This window comes from Zingiber officinale, chromosome 4B (assembly GCF_018446385.1).
Source record: "Zingiber officinale cultivar Zhangliang chromosome 4B, Zo_v1.1, whole genome shotgun sequence".
Classification (NCBI taxonomy): Eukaryota; Viridiplantae; Streptophyta; class Magnoliopsida; order Zingiberales; family Zingiberaceae; genus Zingiber; species Zingiber officinale.
The window spans coordinates 130,179,394-130,202,551 of record NC_055993.1 but is presented as its reverse complement, the minus strand read 5'-3'; the positions used below and the strand labels follow the sequence as shown (position 1 = coordinate 130,202,551).

The window sequence follows — 23,158 nt, the reverse complement described above, 5'->3', positions numbered from 1 at the left end:
GAAAAAGGAAAAAAAACACGATCAAGGGCTTCTCATTCTTCAGCTCTATCGTCGTCAGATCATCCCCAAAAAATGGGGTAAAAAAAAAAGATATGCGGTGAGTGTGGATCGAACACACGACCTTCAGATCTTCAGTCTGACGCTCTCCCAACTGAGCTATCCCCGCTAATGACTTTATAGTAGGAATTTTATTTTAAATACTCTTATAACAGTTTCCAGTAAATGACTTTTATTTTAGAAGATTGTATGTATAATTACGAAACGGATTCACATATAAATGGGGTTGGAATGCTTTTTGGACAAAGCTAGACTACCTGATTGTGCGTCTGTGGAAATTACTAATAAATTTTGAAAGTATTTTCGGTGTAAAAATTTAAAAAAATATTAATGTAATTTAATTTACGCTAAAGCAGAGTCATTAGTATAATGTAGAGGGCTCACTAGAGCTGCAAAAAAGGAAAAAAAGAAAAAAAGCACTTTCAAGGACTTCTCGTTCTTCAGCTCTATAGTCGTCAGATCATCACCAAAATATGGAAAAAAAATAGATATGCCAAATGGAAAGTTCTAGTGAGTTATGTCGGACAGTTAGAAAGTCCTAGTGAGTAAAGCTAGGTAGAAGAAAATCCTGGTGTGTGAAATTAGATAGTTAGAAAGTCCTCGTGAGTGAAGTTAGGCAGAAGAAAACCCTGATAAGTGAAGCTAGGTGGAAAAAATTTCAAGTGAGTCATGTAGGACCGGGCATTTGGCATGAGGAGAAAAATCTAAGTGGGTCAAAGGATGATCGAACACCTGGTGTATCGAACTCTAAATGCCTGATTGTGCATTTGTGGAAATTACAAATAAACTTTGAAAGTATTTTCGGTGTAAAAATAAAAATAATATAAATGTAATTTAATTTATGCTAAAGCAGAGCCATTAGTATAAAGTAGAGGGCTTACAGAGCAGAGAAAAAGGAAAAAAAAACACGATCAAGGGCTTCTCATTCTTCAGCTCTATCGTCGTCAGATTATCCCCAAAAAATGGAAAAAAGAAAAAAAAAGATATGCGGTGAGTGTGGATCGAACACACGACCTTCAGATCTTCAGTCTGACGCTCTCCCAACTGAGCTATCCCCGCTAACGACTTTATAGTAGGAATTTTATTTTAAATACTCGTATAACAATTTCTAGTGAATGGCTCTTATTTTAGAAGATTGTATATATAATTACGAAACATATTCACATATAAATGGGGTTGGAATGCTTTTTGGACAAAGCTAGACTACCAGTTCTACTTAAAGGATTTGATATTAAGTTATGTTAAGTGCTATGTAGCTTGGATAGTCTAAAAAAATTTTATTTTGGAAGTATCAGATACGGATACTATACGGATATGGATATAATACGCAAATATGCATATCTAATATGGCCAAAAAAGTGTCATGGACTTTTTTGAGGTTTGACCATGTGGATATGTTTAGCATGAGAAGGAAAATCTAGGTCGGTCAGAGGTTGATCGGACACCTGGTGTCTCGAACTCCAAATCCCTGATCGTGCATCTATGGAAATTACTAATAAACCTTGAAAGTATTTTCGGTGTGAAAATAAAAAAAATATTAATGTAATTTAATTTTAGGCTAAAGCAGAGTCATTAGTATAAAGTAGGGGGCTTACCATAGCTACAAAAAAGAAAAAAAAAAAACACCATCAAGGGCTTCTCATTCTTCAACTCTATCGTTGTCAGATCATCGCCCGAAAATTTTAAAAAAAAAAAGAGATGCAATGAGCGTGGATCGAACACATGACCTTCAGATCTTCAGTCTAACACTCTCCCGACTAAGCTATCCCCACTAATGACTTTATAGTATAAATTCATTTTAAATACTTTTATAATAGTTTCGAGTAAATGACTTTTCGTTTAGAAGATTATATGTATAATTACGAAACATATTCTCATATAAATGGGTTTGGAATGCTTTGTGGACAAAGCTGGACTACCAGTTCTGCTTAAAGGATTTGATGTTTAGTTATGTTGAGTGCTAGTAGCGTGGATAGTCTAAAATTTTTATTTTTGAAGTATCGATACGGATACTATATGGATATCGATATAATACGTAAATACACGTGTCAGATACGGCCAAAAATGTATCATGGACTTTTTTGAGGTTTGACCATGTGGATATGTTTTGGACACGGCAAGGATACGACCAAGATACATTTTTCCAAATGCGTTTGGTGAAAATTGCAAGTATTTAAAATTTATAGGGGTTAATTGAAAAAACTTGAAATTTTCTATGACTTATTAAAAAATATTAATAAAAATGAATTAGGATGTGGGCTTTTAAACCTTAATCTTTTTCTACTCGCATCTCATCCTACTCGTCTCTCATCGCTTCTTTAGCATCATGGTTGGTGCAATTGTCCATGGTTCAAAGTTGGCCAGTTTGGCTCAAACTTGAATTTTGATATTTGGCAATATATGGAGATTGTATGTATAATTGTCCATTTGGAAGATTATTGGAACAATTCTCCACTGGTCAACGATTAACCAGTTGGATACGGGAGAGTAGTTAAATAGGTCAAGGATGATTAAATACTTGACTGGCAAAGTTTTAACTAAAGGTTATGTAAGGGCATGACTAAAACTAACGGGATAGTTCGCAAAGAAGAAAAACCAAGTGGGTCATAGGGGAACGGGCACTTGGTGTGAAAAGTCCTAGTGAATGAAGTCGGGCGGATGAAAAGTTCTAGTGAGTGAACTCAAGCAAATGGAAAGTTCTGGTGAGTGAAGCCAGACAATTAGAAAGTCCTAGTAAGTGAAGCTAGGTATAAGGAAATCCTGGTAAGTGAAGTCAGACAGTTAAAAAGTCCTCGTGAGTAAAGCTAGGCAGAAGGAAACCCTGGTGAGTGAACTAGTGGAAAAAATTCAAGTGGGTCATGAAGGACCAGATATTTGGCATGAGAAGGAAAATTTAGGTGGGTCAAAGGTTGATCAGACACCTGGTGTCTCAAACTCTAAATCCCTGATTGTGCGTCTGTGAAAATTACTAATAAACTTTGAAAGTATTTTTGATGTGAAAAAAAAAAACATTAACGTAATTTAATTTTAAGCTAAAGCAGAGTCATTAGTATAAAGTAGGGGGCTCACCAGAGCAGCGAAAAAGGAAAAAAAAAAAAAAAAAACACCGTCAAGGGATTCTCGTTCTTCAGCTCTATCATCATTAAATCGTCACCTGAAAATGAAAAAAAAAAAAGATATGCGGTGAGTGGGGATCAAACACACTACCTTCAGATCTTCAGTCTGACACTCTCCCAACTGAGCTATCCCCGCTAATGACTTTATAGTAGGAATTCATTTTAAATACTTTTAAAACAGTTTCCAGTAAATGACTTTTCATTTAGAAGATTGTATGTGTAATTACGAAACATATTCTCATATAAATGGGTTTGGAATGCTTCGTGGACAAAGCTGGACTACCAGTTCTTCTTAAAGGATTTGATATTTAGTTATGTTGAGTGCTATGTAGCGTGGATAGTCTAAAATTTTTTATTTTTGAAGTATTGATATGAATTCTATATGGATATGGATATAATACGCAAATACACATGTCAAATACAACCAAAAATGTATCATGGACTTTTTTTATGTTTGACCATGTGGATATGTTTTGGACACGGCAAGGATATGACCAGGATATGTTTTTCCAAATGCGTTTGGTGAAAATTGCAAGTATTTAAAATTTATAGGGGTTAATTGAAAAAAGATAAAAATTTCTAGGACTAATTAAAAAATATTAATAAAAATAAATTGGGTTGTGGGCATTTAAACCTTAAACCTTATTCTTTTTCTACTCGCATCTCATCATACTCGTCTCTCATCGTTTCTTTGGCATCGTTGTTGGTGCAATTGTCTCTTGTTCAAAGTTGGCCAGTTTAACTCAAACTTAAATTTTGATATTTGACAATATATGGAGATTGTAGGTATAATTGTTCATTTGGGAGATTATTGGAACAATTCTCCACCGGTCAAAGGTTAACCAGTTTGATACGGGAGAGTAATTAAATAGGTCAAGGCTTACTAGATACTTGACTGACAAAGTTTTAACTAAAGGTTAGGCAAGGGCAAGACTAAAACCAACGAGATGGTTGGCAGAAGAAGAAAAACCAAGTGAGTTATAGAGGAACAGCCACTTGGTGTGGAAAGTCTAAGTCAATGAAGCCAGCCAGATGAAAAGTCCTAGTGAGTGAAGTCAAGCAAATAGAAAGTTCTGGTAAGTGTGCCAGACAATTGAAATGTCCTAGTGAGTGATGTTAGATATAATGAAATTCTGATAAGTGGAGTCAGGCAATTAGAAATTCCTCATGAGGGAAGCTAGGCAAAACGAAACCCTGGTGAGTGAAGCTAGGTGGAAAAAGTTGAAGTGGTCATTAAGGACCGGGCATTTGGCATGAGGAGGAAAATCTAGGTGGGTCAAAAGTTGATCGAACACTTGGTATCTCGAACTCTAGATGCCTGATTATGCGTCTGTGGAAATTACTAATAATATTTGAAAGTATTTTCGGTGTGTAAATGAAATAAAATTAACATATTTTAATTTTCGGCTAAAGCAGAGTGATTAGTATAAAGTAGGAGGCTCACCAAAGCAACAAAAAAGGAAAAAAAGCACCGCGAAGGGCTTCTAATTCTTCAGCTCTATCGTCGTCAGATCATCGCCCGAAAATGAAAAAAAAAAGAGATATATGCGGTGAGTGTGGATCAAACACACAACCTTCAAATCTTTAGTCTAACGCTCTCCCAACTGAGATATCCCCGCTAATGACTTTATAAAAGGAAATACTTTTTATAACAGTTTCCAATAAATGACTTTTCTTTTAGAAGATTGTATGTATAATTATGAGACATATTCAAATATAAATGGGTTTGGAATGCTTTGTGGGCATGCTAGACTACCAGTTCTGCTTAAAGGATTTGATATTAAGTTATGTTGAGTGTTATATAGCGTGGATAGTCTAAAATTTTTTATTTTTGAAGTATCGATACGGATACTATACGGATATGGATATAATACACAAATACGTATGTCAGATACGGTCAAAAATGTATCATGAACTTTTTTGAGGTTTGACCATGTGGATATGTTTTGGACACGGCAAGGATACGACTAGGATACATTTTTTCAAATGCGTTTGGTGAAAATTGCAAGTTTTTAAAATTTATAGGGGTTAATCGAAAAAATTTGAAAATTTCTATGACTAATAAAAAAATATTAATAAAAATGAATTAGGTTGTGGGCTTTTAAACCTTAATCTTTTTGTACTCGCATCTCATCCTACTTGTCTCTCATCGCTTCTTTGGCATCGTGGTTGGTGCAATTTTCCATGGTTCAAAGTTGGTCAGTTTGACTCAAACTTGAATTTTGATATTTGGCAATATATGGAGATTGTAAGTATAATTGTCCATTTGGGAGATTGTTGGAACAATTCTCCACTGGTCAAAGGTTAACCAGTTTGATACGGGAGAGTAGTTAAATAGGTCAAGACTGACTAGATACTTGATTGACAAAGTTTTAACTAAAGGTTAGGTAAGGGCAAGACTAAAACTAACGGGATAGTTGGCATAGAAGAAAAACCAAGTGGGTCAGAGAGGAATGAACACTTGGTGTGAAAAGTCCTAGTGAATGAAAACAGGCGGATGGAAAGTTCTAGTGAGTGAACTCAAGCAAATGAAAAGTTCTGGTGAGTGAAGCCAGACAATTAGAAAGTCCTAGTAAGTGAAGCTAGGAATAAGAAAATCCTGGTGAGTGAAGTCAGGCAGTTAGAAAGTCCTCGTGAGTAAAGTTAGGCAGAAGAAATCCTGGTGAGTGAAGCTAGATGGAAAATGTTCAAGTGGGTCATGAAGGACCGGATATTTAGCATGAGGAGGAAAATCTAGGTGGGTCAAAGGTTTTTCAGACAACTGGTGTCTCGAACTCTAAATCCCTTATTGTGCATTTGTGAAAATTACTAATAAACCTTAAAAGTATTTTCGGTATGAAAATGAAAAAAACATTAACGTAATTTAATTGTAGGCTAAAGCAGAGTCATTAGTATAAAGTAGGGGGCTTACCAGAGCGGCGAAAAAGGGAAGAAAAAAAAAAGCACTGTCAAGGGCTTCTCGTTCTTCAGCTCTATCGTCGTCAGATCGTCACCCGAAAATGAAAAAAAGATATGCGATGAGTGTGGATCATACACACGACCTTCAGATCTTCAGTCCGACGCTCTCCCAACTGAGCTATCGCTGCTAATGACTTTATAGTAGGAATTCTATTTTAAATACTTTTATAACTGATCCGGTGGTAAGGATCGAGGGCCCACATAAGAAGGGGTCAACGACACGGGAGAGTCAAAGTCCCGGATGAACGGGGTGGGGAAGTGTTGGTTGCTACTCGGAAAACCTAACGGTTCCACTGTACAAAAATTTTGTACAAAGGTCTAAACCTTTTCCTAGCTACCATGTGTTCTTTTAAATTAAACTTGGATCGCCTGCGGAACTTTACACGTTTGATCCTAAGTTTAATTTATTTGTTCTTTTAGGTTTAGACTTGGATCTCCTGCGGAACTTAACACGTTCGATCCAAATCACTTAGGTTATTAATTCCATTAAATATTAATTTCCAAAATTGGCTTCCAAGACTGCATGGCGAGGCACATGGCCTTCTTGGATATGGGAACAACCACCACCGCCTAGACAAAGCCTTTTAAGGAAAGCTAATATTTAATTTCCTTAAATAACTTTAGGTCAACCAAAAAGAACAATCAAATCACAAGGAAAAAAAAAATAAAAGAACACAACATCGAAAACTAATTCGAAATACTAGAATCGCATGCCTCTTGTATTTGGTATTTTTTACAAAGAAATAAAACAAGTATGATGCGGAAATTAAATACTAGTATACCTTTTCTTTTGCAAACAAAAACCTCTAGGTCTTCTACCGTATTCCTCTTCTATTCCCGGACGTTGTGTGGGCAACGATCTTCAGAGACGAGAACACCAAGGCACCTTTTTCTTCCTTCCTTCAAGTTTCGGCCAAGCATATCTTCTAAAGGATGAAGAACTTTTTTTCACCAACCAAGCTCCAAGGGATGCAAGCTTTCTCTCCTTCTTCCTCAAGCTAGATCCGGCCACCTCCTCCAAGCTCCAAGAGATAAAGGATTTCGGCCACACAAGAGGAAGAGAGAAAAGGAGAAGGGTCGGCCACACCAAGGAAGAAAAGAGGGAGAAAATAGAATAGAGTCGTTAGCCATGAAACCTCCTCTACCCCCTCTTTTATAATCCTTGGTCTTGCCAAATAAGGAAATTTTAATAAAAACTTCCTTAATTCTTTTGCCATTGAAAAGGAAAATTTATTTAATTAAAAACAATTTTCTTCTCATCAATTATAATGGTCTGCCATATTAAAGCTACAATCAAGGAGAGTTTTAACTAATTAAAACTTCCTAATTTGTCTCCAGAAATTTAAAAAAATTCTTCAATAATTTTCATCCCTTCATGATTGGTTAATAAAAAGGAAATTTTATCAATTAAAATCTTTCTTTTAAACATGTGGATAAAAAGAAAGTTATCTCTAAAAATTAAAATCTCTTTTAATCTACAAATAAGGAAAGATATCAAATCTTTTCTTAATCTCTTGTAGAAACTTATAAAAGAGAATATTTAATTTTTAAACTCTCTTTTAAATCATGAACATGGTTAAAAAGGAAAATTTTCTTAAAATTTAAAATCCACCTTTTAATCAACAAATAAGGAAAGATTTCAAATTTTAAACTCTCTTTTAAACATGTAGATGATTTACAAATAAGGAAAATTTTTACCAAAAATTAAAACCATCCTTTTAATCTACAAATAAGGAAAGAGATTAATCTCTTCTCTTAATATTTTATAGAAAGCTATAAAAAGAAATTTTTAATTTTTTAAACTCTCTTTTAAAAACATGATATCCACATAAGAAATAATTTCAATAAAAATCCTTTTTAATATTCTAGTGGCCGGCCACCTAAGCTTGGGACCCAAGCTTTGGTCGGCCACCAACTTGGCTCATCCACTTGGTCTTGGCTGGCCCTAGCTTGGGTTCCAAGCTAGCTTGGCCGACCCTATTGGATGGGTAAGAAGGTGGGTATGTGGTGGGTATAAATCTCTATATACAAGAGGCTACGATAGGGACCGAGAGGAGGAATTGGTTTTGGTCTCCCGATGAAATTAAGATTCCCGTGTTCGCCCCGAACACACAACTTAATTTCATCAATAATAATTCATTCCACTAAAGAACTATTATTGAACTACCGCACCAATCCCAAATTACATTTTGAGCTCCTTCTTATTATGAGTGTGTTAGTCTCCCTGTATTTAAGATGTCGAATGTCCACTAATTAAATGAGTCACTGACAACTCACCTAATTAGTATCTTAGTCCAAGAGTAGTACCACTCAACCTTATCGTCATGTCGGACTAAGTTCACCTGCAGGGTTTAACATGGCAATCCTTATGAGCTCCTCTTGGGGACATTATCAATCTAGATCACTAGGACACAGTTTCCTTCTATAATCAACAACACACACTAAAAGTGATATCATTTCCCAACTTATCGGTCTTATTGATTTATCGAACTAAATCTCACCCATTGATAAATTAAAGAAATAAATATCAAATTTATGTACTTGTTATTATATTAGGATTAAGAGCACACACTTCCATAATAACTGAGGTCTTTGTTCCTTTATAAAGTCAGTATAAAAAAAATGACCTCTAATGGTCCTACTCAATACACTCTAAGTGTACTAGTGTAATTATATAGTTAAGATAAACTAATACCTAATTACACTACGACCTTCCAATGGTTTGTTCCTTTCCATCTTGGTCGTGAGCTACTGTTTATAATTTATAAGGTACTGATAACATGATCCTCTGTGTGTGACACCACACACCAATTATCTACAATATAAATTAATTGAACAACTACATTTATCATAAATGTATACATTTGACCAATGTGATTCTTATTTCTAGATAAATGTTTATACCAAAAGCTAGGCTTTTAGTATACATACTAATAGGAAGTCGCCTGGCCGACCAGCCAGAGTAAATCCCGGGCCGGCGCGTGACAGCTTGACCTAGAGTCGAGCTTCCGACACTCACAAGCTCCCTTATTGAGGAATCGTCGTGCCAAGCGGATGATTCGCTCGGCTGAACCGCGGATCAACCAGATCGTATTCCCGTCCGAGTATTTGACCGAGTGGCCTTCTCGCCCGGTCCGATGCGCGTACGCACCCATGCACCCTAAAGGCCGCACGTGCATCCCGTCTGACCTGGTAAGAGATAAAAGACTTAGAAGAGGACAAAAGGGTAGCTAGTGATATCCTTCTCGAGACACATGTCGCCGACAAACAACATGGTCGGCGGCCGGGCCGTACTGAGGATCGTACGGTGGAAGTTTCCACTGTCGTGGCAGAGATATGCTCAGATAGTTGTCGTATGGCGTCAGGCATGTTTTTCTGACACAACCATTCTGAGGTATGTTTTGAGGAACATGCATGCCTCGGGAAGCATGCACGCGCCTCTCCGGGGTCCTATATAAAGATCTCCGGACTTCGACGGAGGTATGGTTTTTCTCCTCTGCTGTAGCCACAATCTCTTTATTTTGCCTTTGCTTCATCTTGCCGCTGCCTAACTTGAGCGTCGGAAGGTCGTCGTCGGGAACCCCTTCCCGGCCCGACTTTGTTACATGTTCCCCGGAGGTCCACGTCACTGAGGAGATCACTCGGAGGCAGCAGAGAGTGCCACGTCCCCAGTCTTCATCGACTCAGCGTTCGGACAGGATCAAATTGGCGTCGTCTGTGGGAGATGACCCTTAGCCTTCAGATAAGCAGTTGTAGCCTGGATGGCTTCCTCAAAGGCTAGGGCTAGTCGATCACTGAACTTCTCGCCGAACCCGTCCGAGCGGAAATAGTTCTGCCTCATCATCGTGAAACGGCCTGATTCGCCGTCTTGATACTCCTTGAAGGCAGCTCGGGCAACTTTGAGGGCGTCCTGGAGATCCTTCTTGTCTCCTTGAAATTTAGCTTCATCAGCCAAGCGGCTTTCTCGCTCGGTGGACAGCAAGTCGGTCAGTTCTTGGACGCGTTGCTCCAGCGCTCGGGCCTATACATTCTTTGCTTCTAAATCAGAAACGACCCTATTCTTCCTGTTAGTCGCCAGCTTGATCTCCTGGTCATGAGACTTAACTTGGGCTTCAAGCCCAGCTACTATGGTTTCCAGGCCAGAAGACTTGTGCCGCTTGGCCACCAACAGTTTCTCTGTTTTGTTCAGCTCGGTTCGAAGCATGGCGTACGAGGACCCCTGAGCCAGCGCCCCTCCAGAAATCTGAAGTTTCTTCAACTCTTCCTCCGGCGCCGTCAGGCGGTTGCTGACCGCGATGTTCTCCACCCAATTCTGCGCTCAGACGAAATAATATCAAGAACCAAGTAAAATAGTCATATAGTAGTTTGAGGGACGTACCCCGGTAGCCTGCTGCAAGTGGTTGTCGCCGAGCTAACCGGGAGTCATCAAGGCAACGCGGGCCCTCGCATCCTCCCATATTTTGGCAAGTGGCCCGCGGATGGTGATCTGATGTACGGGGCAGTCGGCCGATCAGCTGCCAGAAGGAATTCTTCTGTTGGGAGATGTAGAACAGCTTTAATCACTCGACGGTCTCTCGGATCAGACTGGGCTGAAGTTGAACGACCGGACGACTCGCCAAGCGGAGCGGAGATTATGCCCGAGCGCCTAAGCCGACGAGGGGCTCGGGGAAGAGAACTAACGGGTTGTGCTTCGAGGGAGGCCACTGGTAGATCGAGTTGTGAGGGAGTTCGATCCGAGGAAATTGCCTCGACCGAAACAAGGGTTGGGTCAACTGCTGCAGAAGGATCGCCGACTTGCTCTGACACCAGTTCCACAGATGTGGTCGAACGGGCAAGGGGATCCGTCCAGCGCCGCTTGCGTGTCACCAGCGGAGCGTCGTCGATCGAGGGCCCAGAGTCCTCCGGCGTAGGATGTCCAGCAGACGAAGTAGCATCGCCGACCGCCTCGGCTGCAAGTTCCTGAACGGCAGACTCTCCGACGGCAGGTGGATCTTCTTCGCTTTCACCCTCGTGTGAGCCGACCGACTCAATAACCCGGTCGGCCATTTCCTTAACTGTTGTCGCCTCTATCTCGGCGGCCCTCAACTTCATCCGATCAGCGGCCTTGGCGCGCCACATGATGTCAGCTGCATAAAAGAAGAATAAATCAGTTAGATCAAAAGGAAAGGGAGCGATGAAAACGCTTACCCATGCTGCTCAGAAGCTTTGTTCGCATCGGACTTAATTCGAATATGTACAGCACACCCTCACAAAGCAGCTTATGGATGTTGAACTTCTACCCGGCCAGTTGGTTGGATGCATGGAGGTAGGCCGGCTGGCTCTTGTATTTACCTAGGTCCGGCGGGGTCGGCACGGCGATCTGCCATTTGGTTCAGAAAGCTGGCAGCTCGGGAAGACGAAGGTAAAAGTAATACTCCTTCCAATGTTTATTCGAGGTCGGCATTTTCTCGAAGAAAACAAGGCCGATCCGCGACTGGAAGAGGAAGGTATCCCACTCAGACTGTTTGGGATCGTAGAAATAATGGAAAATCTTGGGGGACTAAGGGGATGTCGTGCAACCTAAAGAGGACGACCACTCCACACAACAACCTGAATGAGTTTGGGATGAGTTGGCCGAGCGGAAGGCGGAAGTAATTACACACTTCAAGGATAAACAGATGTAGAGGAAAGCACAGACCGGCCATAAACTGGTCTCGGAAGAAACAAGTAGTGTCGGGCGGCGGGTCATGTGGCCAATCGGATGAGGTAGCTAATATTAATCTATAGGCGAATGGGAGTTTGAAGTCACGGATGAAGTTTATCGCGTCACCCTCATCGAACCGGCTCTCCATGGTCGTATACCAAAGGTCGGGAGAGGGATTAGATGGTTGCGAGGTGCTCACCATCGTCGGAATAGTAGAAAAAGCGAGAACCAGAGAACAGAAGGATGGGTGAAAGAGAAGGTCGGAACAGTATCGAACAAACAGAGGTTGCTAAAATACTAAAGAAAGTACAAAGAAGAAGATAAAGGGCAGGGATTCCTTATAGGAAAGGATGGCGGAGGCAAAGGATTGTCGGAGCGCTGAAAAGCGAGTTCGCCGGAGCACTGAGCAAGATGGAACAGAAGCCTTCGGATGCGCGCACGTGATAACGCGAAGCGGCTGGGGGGAGAAGAGATGTCCTTATAAACGTTGAGCTCGATCGACTGGAGCCGTCCGATCCAGGTCACGGGATCCGAGGTGCAGATCTGACAGTTGAATTCAAAAGGCCAAAGGTCACATCAGCCCTGACAGCTCGAGCGAGCGGTGACGGCTGCGTGACCACGTGGCGCCCACTCACGGGTCGCATTTAATGAGCACCATTACGCAGGCGTGGTCGCGTGCTCGGCCTTAATGGCGAGGATTTGTACGAATTTCGAGGAGATTCTAGGGACATCGGCGTTGACCAATGTCGGAGCGGTAGGACAACCGTTGGCAAACAAAACTTTCCAAGTGCCGGCAGGGGTCATGCCGAGCGGCATCGCCCACTTCCGTAGTTCCTGATTGGATAGACACCAACATTGGTAGCCGAGCGGCAGACGTATCACCAAGCCAATAGTCCAGTCAGTCAGACTTGCGGCCTCCTTCGACTAGACTTGAAGGAAAGGCACGTGATCCGGTGGTAAGGATCGGGGGCCCACATAGGAAGGGGTCAACGACACGAGAGAGTCAAAGTCCCAGCTGAGCAGGGTGGGGAAGTCGCCTGGCCAACTAGCCAGAGTAAATCCCGGGTCGGCGCGTGACATCTCGACCTAGGGTCGAGCTTCCGACGCTCGCAAGTTCCCTTATTGAGGAACCGTCATGCCGAGCGGATGATCCGCTCGGCCGAACCGCGGATCAACCAGATTGTACTCCCGTCCGAGTATTTGACCGAGCGGCCTTCTCGCCCGGTCCGATGCGCGTACGCACCCAAGCGCCCTGGAGGCCGCGCGTGCATCCCGTCCGACCCGGTAAGAGACAAAAGACTTAGAAGAGGACAAAAAGGGTAGCTAATGATATCCTTCTCGAGACACCTGCCGCCGACAAACAACATGGTCGGTGGTCAGGCCGTACTGAGGATCGTACGGTGGAAGTTTCCACTGTCGTGCCAGAGATATGCTCGGATAGTTGCGGTATGGCGTCAGATATGCTTTTCTGATACAACCATTCTGAGGTCTGCTTTGAGGAACGTGCATACCTCGGGAAGCGTGCACGCGCCTCTCCAGGGTTCTATATAAAGACCTCCGGACTTCGACGGAGGTATGGTTTTTCTCCTCTACTGTAGCCACAGTCTCTTTACTTTGCCTTTGCTTCATCTTGTCGCTGCCTGACTTGAGCGTCGGAGGGCCATCGCCGGGAACCCCTTCCCGACCCGGCTTTGTTACAGGTTCCCTGGAGGTCCACGTCACTGAGGAGATCACCCGGAGGCAGCAGAGAGCGCCACGTCCCCAGTCTTCATCGACTCAGTGTTCGGGCAGGATCAATAACAGTTTCCAGTAAATGACTTTTCTTTTAGAAGATTGTATGTATAATTACGAAACATATTCACATATAAATGGGTTTGGAATACTTTGTGGACAAAGCTAGACTACCAGTTCTTCTTAAAGGATTTGATATTAAGTTATGTTGAGTGTTATGTAGCGTGGATAGTCTAATTTTTTGTTATTTATGAAGTATCGGATACAGTTACTATACAGATATGGATATAATATGCAAATACGCATATCAGATATGGCCAAAAATGTGTCATGGAATTTTTTGAGATTTGACCATATGGATATGTTTTAGACACGACAAGGATACGATTAGGATACGTTTTTCCAAATGCATTTGGGGAAAATTACAAGTATTTAAAATATATAGGGGTTAATTGAAAAAAGATAAAAATTCTAGGACTAATTAAAAAATAATAATAAAAATAAATTGGGTTGTGGGCTTTTAAACCTTAAACCTTAATCTTTTTCTACTCGTATCTCATCCTACTCGTCTCTCATCGCTTCTCTGGCATCGTAGTTGGTGCAATTATCCCTAGTTCAAAGTTGGCTAGTTTGACTCGAACATGAATTTTAATATTTGAAAATATATCAAGATTTTAGATATAATTTTTCATTTGGGAGATTGTTGGAACAATTCTCCACTGTTCAAAGGTTAACCAGTTTGATACGGGAGAGTAGTTAAATAGGTCAAGGCTTACTAGATTCTTGACTGGCAAAGTTTTAACTAAAGGTTAGGAAAGGGCAAGACTAAAACCAATGGGATGGTTGGCAGAAGAAGAAAAATCAAGTAGGTCATAGAGGAACAGACACTTGGTGTGGAAAGTCCTAGTCAGTGAAGTTAGACAGATGGAAAGTCCTAGTGAGTGAAGTTAGGCAAATGGAAAGTTCTTGTAAGTGAAGCCAGACAGTTGAAATGCCCTAGTGAGTGATGTTAGATATAATGATATCCTGGTGAGTGGAGTCAGCAGTTAGAACGTCCTCATGAGAGAAGCTAGGCAGAAGGAAACCTTGGTGAGTGAAGCTAGGTGGAAAATGTTGAAGTGGTCATTAAGGACCGGACATTTGGCATGAGGAAAATCTAGGTGGGTCAAATGTTGATCGAACACCTGGTATCTCGAACTCTGAATGCCTGATTGTGCATCTGTGGAAATTACTAATAACATTTGAAAGTATTTTTTGTGTGAAAATAAAAATACCATTAACATATTTTAATTTTTGGCTAAAGCAGAGTCATTAATATAAAGTAGGAGGCTCACTAGAGCAGCGAAAATGGAAAAAAGCATCGTCAAGGGCTTCTCGTTCTTCAGCTCTATCATCGACAGATCATCGCCCGAAAATTAAAAAAAAAAGAGATATGAAGTGATTGTGGATCGACCACACGACCTTCAGATCTTCAGTCCGACACTCTCCCAACTGAGCTATCCCCGCTAATGACTTTATAATAGGAAATACTTTTTATAACAGTTTCCAATAAATGAACTTTTTTTTATAAGATTGTATGTATAATTACGAAACATATTCACATATAAATGGGTTTGGAATTCTTTGTGGAAACGCTAGACTACCAGTTCTGTTTAAAGGATTTGATATTTAGTAATGTTGAGTGCTATGTAGCGTGGATAGTCTAAAATTTTTTATTTTTGAAGTATCAGATATGGATACTATACAAATATGGGTATAATACACAAATACACATATCAAATATGGCTAAAAATGTGTCATGGACTTTTTTGAGATTTGACCATGTGGATATGTTTTGGGCACGGCAAGGATACGACTAGGATACATTTTTCCGAATGCATTTGGGGGAAATTTTAAGTATTTAAAATTTATAAGGGTTAATTGAAAAAAGTTGAAAATTTATAGGACTAATTAAAAAATATTAATAAAATAAATTGGGTTGTAGGCTTTTAAACCTTAAACCTTAATCTTTTTCTACTCGTATCTCATCCTACTCGTCTCTCATCGCTTCTCTGGCATCGTAGTTGGTGCAATTATCCCTAGTTCAAAGTTGGCTAGTTTGACTCGAACATGAATTTTAATATTTGAAAATATATCGAGATTTTAGATATAATTTTTCATTTGGGAGATTGTTGGAACAAATCTCCACTGGTCAAAGGTTAACCAGTTTGATACGGGAGAGTAGTTAAATAGGTCAAGGCTGACTAGATACTTGACTGGCAAAGTTTTAACTAGAGATTAGGTAAGGGCAAGATTAAAACCAATGGGATAGTTGGCAAAGAAGGAAAACCAAGTGGGTCATAGTTGAACAGACACTTGGTGTGAAAACTCCTAGTGAGTGAAGCCAGATGGATGGAAAGTCCATATGAGTGAAGTTAGACAAATGGAAAGTTCTGGTGAGTGAAACCAGACGATTGGAAAGTCCTAGTGAGTGAAGCTAGGTAGAAGGAAATCCTAGTGAGTGAAGTCAGACAGTTAGAAAGTTCTAGTGAGTGAAGCTAGGTAGAAAGAAGCCCTGGTGAGTGAAGCTAGGTGGAAAAAAATCAAGTGGGTCATGTAGGACCGAACAATTGGCATGAGGAGGAAAATCTAGGTGGGTCAAAGTTTGATCGGACACTTGGTGTCTCGAACTCTAAATCCCTGATTGTGCGTCTGTGGAAATTACTAATAAATCTTGAAAGTATTTTCGATGTGAAAATAAAAAAACATTAGCGTAATTTAATTTTAGGCTAAAGCAGAGTCATTAGTATAAAGTAGGGGGCTCACCAGAGCAGCGAAAAAAAAGGAAAAAAAAAGCACCGTCAAGGGCTTCTCATTCTTTTGCTCTATCGTCGTCAGATCGTCACCCGAAAATGAAAAAAAAATGCGGTGAGTGTGAATCGAACACATGACCTTCAGATCTTCAGTTTGACGCTCTCCCAACTAAGCTATCCTTGCTAATGACTTTTAGTAGGAAATATGTTTTAAATACTTTTATCACATTTTCCAATAAATGACTTTTCTTTTAGAATATTGTTTGTATAATTATAAAACGTATTCACACATAAATGGGTTTGGAATGCTTTGTGACAAGACTGGACTATTAGTTCTGTTTAGGAAATATGTTGAGTCCTATGTAGCGTGGATAGTCTAAAAAATTTTATTTTTGAAGTATCGGATACGGATACTATACGGATATGGATATAATACGTAAATACACATATCATATACGACCAAAAATATGTTATGGACCTTGTTAAGGTTTGACCATGTGGATATGTTTTGGACACGACAAGGATACGACTAGGATACGTTTTTCCAAATACGTTTGGGGGAAATTACAAGTATTTAAAATATATAGGGGTTAACTGAAAAAACTTGAAAATTTCTAGGACTAATTAAAAAATATTAATAAAAATAAATTGGGTTGTGGGCTTTTAAAATTTAAACCTTAATCTTTTTCTACTCGCATCTCATCCTACTCGTCTCTCATCGCTTCTTTGGCATCGTGGTTGGTGCAATTCTCCCTAGTTCAAAATTGGTCAGTTTGACTCAAACTTGAGTTTTGATGTTTAACAATATATGGAGATTGTAGATATAATTGTCCATTTCAGAAATTTTTGGAACAATTCTCCACTGGTCAAAGGTTAACAAGTTTGATACAGGAGAGTAGTTTAATAGGTCAAGGCTAACTAGATACTTAATTGGGAAACTTTTAACTAAAGGTTAAGCAAGGGAACGACCAAAACCAACTAGGTGGTTGGCAGAAGAAGAAAAACCAAGTGGGTCATAGAGAAACGGTCACTTGGTGTGGAAAGTTCTAGTGAATGAAGTCGGGAGGATGGAAAGTCCTATTAATTGAAGTCGGGGCAAATTGAAAGTTCTGGTGAGTGAAGCCAGATAATTGGAAAGTCCTAGTAAGTGAAGCTAGGTAGAAGAAAATCCTAGTGAGTGAAGCTAAGCAGTTAGAAAGTCCTCGTGAGTGAAGCTAGAGTGAAGGAAATCCTGGTGAGTGAAGCTAGATGGAAAAAGTTCACGTGGATAATGGAGTACCAGACATTTGGCATGAGGAGGAAAATCTAGGTGGGTCAAAGGTTGATCGGACACCTGGTGTCTCGAACTCCAAATCCCTGATTGTGCATATAGGAAAATTACTAATAAACCTTGAAAGTATTTTCGATGTGAAAATAAAAAAAATATTAACGTAATTTAATTTTAGGCTAAAGCAGAGTCATTAGTATAAAGTAGAGGGCTCACCAGAGTAGTGAAAAAGGAAAAAAAACACCGTCAAGGGATTCTCGTTCTTCAACTCTGTCATCGTCAGATCATTGCCCGAAAATTAAAAAAAAATAAAGGGATGCGATGAGTGTGGATCGAACACACGACCTTCAGATCTTCAGTCTGACACTCTCCCAACTGAGCTATCCCCGCTGATGACTTTATAATAGGAATTCTATTTTAAATACTTTTATAACAATTTTAGTAAATGACTTTTCTTTTAGAAGATTGTATGTATAATTACGAAACATATTCACATATAAATGAGTTTGGAATGCTTTGTGGACAAAGGTAGACTACCAGTTCTGCTTAAAGGATTTGATATTAAGTTATGTTGAGTGCTGTGTAGCGTGGATAGTCTAAAATTTCTTTGTTTTGGAAGTATCGGATACGGATACTATACGGATATGGATATAATACACAAATACACATATCATATACAGCCAAAAATATGTCATGGATTTTTTTGAGGTTTGACCATGTGGATATGTTTTGGACACGACAAGGATACGACTAGGATACGTTTTTCCAAATGTGTTTAGGGAAAATTTTAAGTATTTAAAATTTGTAGGGGTTAATGTAAAAAACTTAAAAATTTCTAGGACTAATTAAAAAAATATTAATAAAAATGAATTGGGTTGTGAGCTTTTAAACCTTAAACCTAAATCTTTTTCTACTCGCATCTCATCCTACTCGTCTCTCATCGCTTCTTTGGCATCGTGGTTAGTGCAATTGTCCCTGGTTCATAGTTTTCCAGTTTGACTTAAGTTTGAATTTTGATGTTTGACAATATATGGAGATTGTATATATAATTGTCCATTTAAAAGATTGTTGGAACAATTCTCCACTGGTCAATGGTTAACTAGCTTGATATGGGAGAGTAGTTAAATAGGTGAAGGTTGACTAGATACTTGACTGGAAAAGTTTTAACTAAAGGTTAGGCAAGGGATAGACCAAAACCAACGGGATGGTTGGTAGAAGAAGAAAAACCAAGTGGGTCATAGAGGAGCGGACACTTGGTATGGAAAGTCATAGTGAGTGAAGTCATGCAAATGGAAAGTCCTGGTTAGTGAAGTTAGGCAAATGGAAAGTTTTAGTGAGTGAAGTCAGACAGTTGGGAAGTCCTAGTGAGTTAAGCTAGGTAGAAAGAAATCTTGGTGAGTGAAGTCAGACAGTTAGATAGTCCTAGTGAGTGAAGCTAGACAGAAGAAAACTCTGGTGAGTGAAGTTAGGTGGAAAAAGTTCAAGTGGGTCATAGAGGACCGGACATTTGGCATGAGGATCAAAATCTGGGTGGGTTAAAGGTTGATCGAATACATGGTATTTAGAAGTCCAAGTGGATCATAGAAGACCGAACACTTGACACGAGGAGAAACGTCTAAGTGGGTCAAAGAATTAACCAAAGACTTAGTTGAGAAGTCCCAGCGGATCAAGGTGTCGGATCGGAAAGACACTAGAGGGGGTGAATAGTGATCGTCAAAAAATCGCGACTAAAAATAGGTACGCAGTGAAAGAATAAAGGACAATGCTTACAAGGCCAAGTTTTACTTAGTTCGGAGCCTTTGCCGACTCCTACTCCAAGATCTGCACTCGTAGAGTGCTTTCATTGGGCAATCACTATCAGTTCACAAAAAGTGTTACAAACGTTGAGTACAAGAACTATTATAAAAAAGTTACTAACAAATAGAAAGGAAACAAAATGCGGTCTCTCGTTCCGCGAACTTCGAAGTAGTCTTTCAATGTTATCGGAGACTTTTCGGAGCAGCACTTGAATATGAAAGTTGTAATCATTGATGTTTTTAAGCTCCTGGTCAAAGGCTTTTATATAGGCTCATTCCGGGTGCTTGGAACCCCTCCGGGCGCCTGGACCAAGTGGCTCGGCCATTTGACGCGCTCCACATCAGCTTTTACATTTTTTTTGGGTCCGAGCATCTAGACCGATTCCAGGTGCCTGGACCGCCCGGGTGCCAACGACACTCTCCTGGGAGAGCCTGGTCAAGACGCTCGGACTCTCCTTTTCTTCAGCAGCTTCTTCCCTGTAAAAAGGTTAGTCCATGCAATAGTAAATATATTTACCCTGTAAAACAGAGTTAACACAACATAATAAAATAGTAGTGATAATTAGATCTTATCTCCTTGTGACCAGCATCTAATTAAGGTCTCAACTTAGGTTTCCTAAATGGACTTAAGCTGGATTGACGCCTATAGTTCCCTTATCGGGAAACACATCCTCACTGAATCTCTCCTCTAGTTGCTTACCTCCACTTACCAACTATAGTCGCTTGACTTACCTTTGACCCACCAGGTTTTCCCGCAGTTGTCAGGTCTGTAGACCCAATTAGACTTCGACTGATTGTCAGGTCCCACGGACCTAACCAAATTTCCCGCCAGATATTGGGTCCCGCAGACCAATCTAAACTTCGTACTAGCTATCGGGTCCTGCGGACCTAGCTGGATTTCAACTTGATGTCAAGTCTTTTAGACCAGTTAACTCCTACACACTTGGTAGAAAGGTTAAACAAACACCACATTTAACTTTAACCTATTTGTCATCCATTAAAATTGTAAGTACCCCATGGAGATTTTGATATCAACCGAGTCAAGTTAAATCCTGTTGTTATTTGATGCCTTATGTCTAAGTGTGCAGAAACTTAGGAGCACAAGAAGTCGAGTGAAAGACGCAGCTAGCGAGAAAGATGACACGGGAGAGAGCCGACGGGCTCGGTGCGTCCGAGGGATGAGATGCTGCGAAAGAGTACGCTGGCGGACGAGAAGGAAGCGTGCGGCATTTCCGAGGGACAAGAAGCCGGAGCGAAAGACTGTTCGAGAAGGCCGGAAGTTGGGTTCAGGTGAGCCCTATTCCGGATGGCCGAAATCATCCAAGCGAGCAGAGTAAGAGCTAAAGAAGCGGACCGAGACAAGCAGAACCGGAGTAGAGGACCCGGACCAAAAAAGTCAACCATGTTGACTTGGTGGGTCCGGGCGCCCGGACACATTCCAGGCGCTCGGAGTCCATGCACATGGAACCTAAATTTTATCACCATCAACGTGGACTTGACCGACGTGTCGGGGATAGAATTCTATCCCACTCCAGACGTCTGAAACCCTTCCAAGTGCCCTGACTAAGTTTATAAATACAATCTTGGTCCCAGAAGCTAAAAAACGAGAATTTGGATAAACAACACTTGTGCGTTTCTCTTTATTAGTTTAGCTTCATTTTCTGTGCGTTAATTTCTGTAAAGAGGCTTCTCTGCCCGAAGTAGATCTTTATAAATGCGCTTCATTTTCCTTGGATTAGCAATCTTCTGATTACAAACCAAGTAATTCTCTTTGTGTCTCTATCTTTTTAATTAGTCTCTTAATTCTTAATACAAGTGTTTATAATTAAGCTATAAGTCGAGAAAGGGTTGAGTTTGTTTTGCAGGACAATTCACCCCCCCCCCCTCTTGGCGGCCATCAAGGGATCTACAATTGGTATCAAAGTGAGGATGCTTCAGAAGGACTAACCGTCGACCGAAGCAAAGAAACCAATGGACAGACCAAACATCGTTCCACCAAAATTTGAGGGAGAATTCGCACACTGGAAACGCTAAATGGAGGTATTTCTAAAAAATGACTTTGAGATTCGTTTAATAATCAAGTATGGTTTTGTAGTTCCTACAAATCAAAACGGAGAGGAGAAGGAGGAGAGTCTTCAGACAAAGAAATAACAAAATGATTCTGTAGCAAATAACAGAGCGGAGTATCACTTGCTGAGTGTGATGCCGCCTCAAGAAGTCAACCGTATCGGAAGCTAGTCGTTGGCCAAAGAACTTTGAAAAAAATTCCTGGATCTCCATGAAGGCACATCCGAAGACAAGCTAACAAGACGAAACATACTTTGGAACAAACTGATGAATATCCGTCTGGAAAGAGGTGAGAAGGTAGCCGATCTACACACAAATGTCAAAGAACTAATCACCGGACTCGAAAACCTCGGTGAAATGGTAACCAACCAGGACTCGGTACACTACGCACTCAATGTCTTTCCCAGGACTCCAGAATGGACCTCGATAATCGACGCCTACTACATCTCAAAGGACCTGGAAGTAAGTACCCTAGAGGAACTATTTTCTACTTTAGAATTACATGAAATCAAATGTGCAGGTACAATAAAATAGTCAAGCCAGATTCTGGCACTAAATGCAACCAAGAAGGATGAACCCGAGTCAGACTCAGAAGGAGATCAGAAGCTTACATGGTAAGAAAATTTAGAAAATTCTTTACATCTAACAAATTAAAGAAATACAGAACAAGAAAAATCCAAGAAATAGAAGAAAGGTTCGATGCTACCAGTGTTAAAAGAAAGTATACATAAAAGAGGACTGCCCAGAACTCAAAAAGGAAAAAGACAAGATGCTCAAGCAAAACAAGCGCAAGAATCTAAAGGCTACTTGGGACGAAAGCTCATCATCTGAGTCAGAAATAAAAAAATATGTCGGACTAGCACTGATGGCGAGCCATAAAGAGCAAAGCACCTCAGAAGTTAGTATCGATGAAGGGGGAGTGACTTTAGATGAATACAGCGAAGCAGGGGGAGACTCAGGCTTCAAGTCTGATATGGTAAGTAAGGTATACGTCTTACCTCCCAATCAACTCTATTTTGGTATTAAATTTATGGAAAATCAATGTGCAAGTTAAAAAGTAAAAATGATAAATTTAAAAATAAAAATTTAGAAATAAAATTTTTTTTAGCAAAATCATGTCTAATAGAAGATTTTGAAAAAGTAAAACTTGAAAATGCTAAATTAAAGGAACAAATAAAAAACTTAAAAAATTCTACATGTTCAAATGTTTCTGTTTTAAATGTTAGAAACTATAATGGATTAAACTGGTACTATAGATTTCACAAAGGTCAAATCAGAAAAGTAACAAAAACTTATATCCCTAGAAAATACTTAATTAACCCAGTAGGTAGAAACCTATATTGGGTTCCGAAATCATGCCTAAATTAAATTATTCGCATGCTCTACTTTTTTTTAATAGTGTCAAATAAATTTCTTAGCATGTGTTCTGTTAGATTTTAATTTTCTGAGAAATAAGATTTCATTACACAACATCGACAAAAGTTAAAGTTATTTTTGTTTACTTTTCCTATGAATTTCTAAACAAAAATCATATTTTTTTTAATTTAAAAATATTTTTATGTACATTTTTTTTTTTTTTGCAAAATTCATTGTTTTTGTTCCAAGAAAAATAATTTCAAAATTTTGTGAATTATTTATACTCATTTTTTAATATTTAAAATTCTTGATCACTAAGCTTCTGAAAGTTTAAT

At 39.8% G+C, this 23,158-nt stretch overlaps 3 non-coding genes across 3 annotated transcripts; all 3 read right to left on the bottom strand.

Moving 5' to 3' along the window:
- Nucleotides 1–93: 93 nt before the first annotated feature.
- TRNAF-GAA lies at nt 94–166 on the bottom strand. Its single transcript has one exon. It is a non-coding gene; the product is annotated as a tRNA-Phe (tRNA).
- Nucleotides 167–1,043: 877 nt separating this feature from the next.
- Nucleotides 1,044–1,116, bottom strand: TRNAF-GAA. Its single transcript has one exon. It is a non-coding gene; the product is annotated as a tRNA-Phe (tRNA).
- A 16,805-nt stretch (nt 1,117–17,921) lies between these two features.
- On the bottom strand, nt 17,922–17,994 carry TRNAF-GAA. The gene has a single exon. It is a non-coding gene; the product is annotated as a tRNA-Phe (tRNA).
- Between the last annotated feature and the right edge of the window lie 5,164 nt (nt 17,995–23,158).